This window comes from Chanodichthys erythropterus, chromosome 13 (genome assembly GCF_024489055.1).
Source record: "Chanodichthys erythropterus isolate Z2021 chromosome 13, ASM2448905v1, whole genome shotgun sequence".
In the NCBI taxonomy this organism is placed as follows: Eukaryota; Metazoa; Chordata; class Actinopteri; order Cypriniformes; family Xenocyprididae; genus Chanodichthys; species Chanodichthys erythropterus.
Window position 1 is genome coordinate 19,312,147 of NC_090233.1, and position 4,344 is coordinate 19,316,490.

General features: G+C 33.7%; 1 long non-coding RNA gene across 1 annotated transcript; it reads right to left on the minus strand.

Moving 5' to 3' along the window:
- Positions 1–841: 841 nt before the first annotated feature.
- LOC137034843 (uncharacterized) lies at positions 842–3,874 on the minus strand. The gene is made up of 5 exons (XR_010896996.1): positions 3,203–3,874; positions 2,652–2,784; positions 2,388–2,493; positions 1,958–2,070; positions 842–1,387 (listed from the first exon to the last, which is right to left on the minus strand). It is a non-coding gene; the product is annotated as an uncharacterized lncRNA (long non-coding RNA).
- Positions 3,875–4,344: the final 470 nt, after the last annotated feature.

The following is a 4,344-nucleotide window of genomic DNA, read 5'->3' on the forward strand; positions in this document are numbered from 1 at the left end:
TCACTATTAAAAAACCTTTATGCCAGCTTTCCATGTATGTCTGAAAACTGTGCCCAACATTATTTAGTAATCATAGCATAAGCAGTTGTCCTGTTGATTTTCTCTTTGATACGCTAACCGGACTTTGTGTTACAGCCATTTGAAATGTGCATTTTTTTTTGCTCTTCCAGGGGCCGGTACTGGCCCCTTGGGGGTGGAAGGGCATTAAAATCTACACAGGTGTGTACTCCTCATCATGGATAACAAACGTTGTTGAATCACATTTAAATATTGCAGTATTTTATCATTTCCTCATTTTCCATTCTAACATCATGCTTGTATAGGTTTTTGATGGGTATTGTGAGACCATCTGATGAAATATGGAAATATTATAACAAAATGTTGTAATACAATAATAATAATAATAATAATTGATTAATTGAATAGTAGTTGATTATTTCTTTGCTTTTTTTTTGTATGAACACCAATAAATATAATGGATGAACCCACAACAACTTGCCATTATCCAGCTGCCAGTGTTGGCAGTAAACTAAAAACTATTTATATTTACACTTCACTATTACTTACACAAGGATAATGCACTATTCAGTAAAATAAGAAACTGTGCCAAAATGTCATTATCACCCCCTCTTCTTGCTCCTCACATGCCTGACATCAGTAATGTCCAGCTGTCATTTTGAATGCAGTAGTAGATGTACCAGAATGATCAACATCCATCTTCTTCAGTTCTGCTTGAAGTGTTTGTGTCAGTATAACCCACTGCAGCCTCTCTTTATTCACATTCCTTCCCTTTATTTATCTGGAAACTGCCATCCTTGTCACAACATGAAAGTATATGCAACTTTTGGTGCATTGTTGTCCCAAACAATCATGGAAATTATATGTCATTTTTTTAAATTATGAAATAAACTCAGCTTAGTTAAATTGTATTTACTCTACCAAACACCACGTTCACCATAATTTATTACACAACACTTTATTGGAGGATACAGCATAAGGTTGAAATTTGCATAAAGACAAATGAGATTCAAGATAAATAAAAACGTGTCTTCAAAAATACGTTAACGTCATAATAATCCATTCACAGACTTTACTCCTATTGCACAAATGAGCGCCACAGAATCCCATCCAGTCAACTATGATCCAGAAAACAGATTTGATATTGAGTTTAAAATAAAGATTCATTATCACAGCTGAACTGGGTTCTTGCTCTTCCCTGTACATGTCTCTATCATGTTCATGTTCTTCTTCTTCTAAACAGTTTGTTCAGTTGTACTCTACAGTACAACTGATGACCAGAAGATGTGATCACTGATGTGCTGTAGCTTTTTCTCAACCAGAGGAAGAAGTCTTAACATCCCATTGTCAGGCGTTCTTCAGTCCTGGTCTAAAAGTAAAACAAAAAAACACACAATTCAAGTTAAGTAGTTTAATGGACAGCCAGGTCAGCTTATGTTCTGCATGATTTAAACAGTGGTGGGCTACTCTGGCCCTCAGCATCCACGGTCCTGCAGATTTAGCTCCAACCTCAAACCCAACTGCCTGTAACTGTCTATAAGTACACCTGAAGACTTTGGTTAAAATTTTCAGGTGTGCTCAATTATGGTTGGAGGTAAACTCTCCACCTCAAAAAGGAGACAGCAAAAGGGCTAGAGTTGCCTGTTCCTGATTTAACTTTACAAAACAGCAGTACATAATATAATGCAGCACAGACTGTAAGCTAAGTACTGAACAAAAACTGTTTTACCCATATTAACAGCAACATGTTTTAAAAATCTTTTAGAAAGGCATGCTCTCTTTTGAGCCTTGATTTCTTTCAGGACAACATACTCTTCTGTTTCTTGTTTCAAGAGCATAATTTGGTCAAAAACCAAGTGATAACCTGTACAATGTAAAATTGTTAAAATACTGCAATAAAAACTTTAAGGCAAGAATTAAGAATAGGCACAGGACTTACTGTACTCATGAAGAAGCCATGGCCATGCATAGTTTCTGCCTCTTGTGTTCCTCCGTAGCTGCACATCAGTCGTTTTTCCTCTAGGATCTTCTGTTAGTGACTTCACTTGCTATCTGTTTTAAAACACAAATACAATGTTTTAGGTCTGTGCAGTATAAGGCCTTATTTCAAGCCAAAAAAACTAGGTATTACACATAATTTAAAGAACATTTACTATTTAATTCCTATTATACTATATTATATTATATTAACTCATTATCTTCCAAAGCTTCCCTGTCTGCTTTTATCTAAAAAAACAAACAAACAAACAAACAAAAAAAAAACAGAAGGAACAGTTTTTAAGAACTTTTTAAGAACTTAATAGTCCTTTGAGAGAACAACATTAAATTCTGTACTACATATTACAGCATTGCCTCAACACAAGACATACCAATGGACTTCTGTCTTCTTTGGGCATGAGATGGTCATGTTCCTTCCTCACCCTAAACAAAGGACTTCGATGAGCTTGCTTTAATATAAGGACTGGTCTTCCTTCTCTGCACAGAAAAACAAGAAAGTCTCTACTTACTCTGTGTGCAATTACTCTTGTTCTTAAAACATACAAATTGAGACAGTTATAAATAAGTTAATTTACCATACCATCCAGGAGAGCATTTGATGAGTAAATACTGATTTAAATATCTAGAAACTTTACCTGGAAAGGGCTGATCACGGCAGGTTTGCAGCGACTCACTAGTAGCTCTTGTGAGGGTCGGCTCTTAAAAGAGCTGTTGAGTTTGATGTTGTAGAGATCCTAAAAAGAAGGACTAAGTAATCTGCAAGTAATCCTGCAAGACAGAAAGGAAGGTAAATTTAAAACATCACATTCAAGTTGTCAATTTACACATAACTGTAGGATTTCCTTCTGTAAAGAGTGTTGCATAATTAAATGTTAAATGCATTTATGTAATAAGTTCACTGATATGTGGGCATTTCCATGATTAAACATATGTCTTTAATAGCAAGCTATATTTATATTTAAAAGAATAAATAAAAAAATAACATGTTTCACATGCAAGCAGGACATTATCAGCAGTGTAACTGATTAGATATTGAATAGACATCAGATATTCAATTATTTTGAATATGACAAAATAAGGTGATAAATATGTACAGGATTTGACTTTAATTTTAATTTACTGTGAGACTATTTAACAAATGCTTGATAAAATGTTTGATAAAGGGTTAAAAGCAACACATACATACCATTGCAATTATTTGCCTTTGCAGCTTTCTGTCTCCTTCATCCATTTCCGAAAGGCCCTTTTTGTCTTTTCAGCTAAAACAAGAGAAAAGAAAATATCATTATTTATAATATATAGGTTTATATATAAATATATATAGGAAAGAAGTTCTTATTGACCTTACAGTTTTTGGATTTAACATTATTAGGCATTAAAAGCATGATAAGTGTTGTGGTCACTCTGTATTTACAACAAAAATCACATTAAAACGACCAATACTGTGGTAAAAAGCATGGTAAGTGTTGTTTTTTACCGTGCTTCTACAACAAATACCATTTTGAAACTACACTTGTACTACTTTGAACCTGATATGAATATGTTATATATATTGTGCAATATATTGCACGTCACGTGACAGTGTTTAATCACCCTAGTTTAGTATTTAATATAGAAAGCAATGAAAAGCAAAACCTCAGCGGAGGTGACAGATATAATGCAGTGACTAAACATGAGGGAGCTAACGTTAATCTGATTAATATCTGCAAACAGAAAAGACATTATATCAAACATTAGAACAGCGTATTTACGACTACTTACCAACATCCAGCACACGCGAACTGATGCCAAATATCGCGATGTGTTCTGAAGGAGACTTCTTCAGCGTGAGAACGGTCAGGAGTGAGAACGGGTTGACATTCACTGAGTGAATATTATGAAAATAGAATATATATTTCTCGCTAAAAATGTAATCAAAACTTATTTTTATGCAGAAACTAACTCAAAATATTGTTCATAGCAACCAAAACGTAGCAGTTTCACATTATTCTGGCGAGATCAGATAAATCTTTGCAACAACGCGCAAGCGAGTGATTATGTACATTCACTGAGTGAATATTATGAAAATAAATAATATATATTTTTTGCTTAAAATGTAATCAAACCTTATTTTGATGCAGAAAATAAAATATTGTTCATAGCAACCAAAACGTAGCAGTTTCACATTATTCTGGCGAGATCAGATAAATCTTTGCAACAACGCGCAAGCGAGTGATTATGTACATTCACTGAGTGAATATTATGAAAATAAATAATATATATTTTTTGCTTAAAATGTAATCAAACCTTATTTTGATGCAGAAAATAAAATATTGTTCATAGCAACCA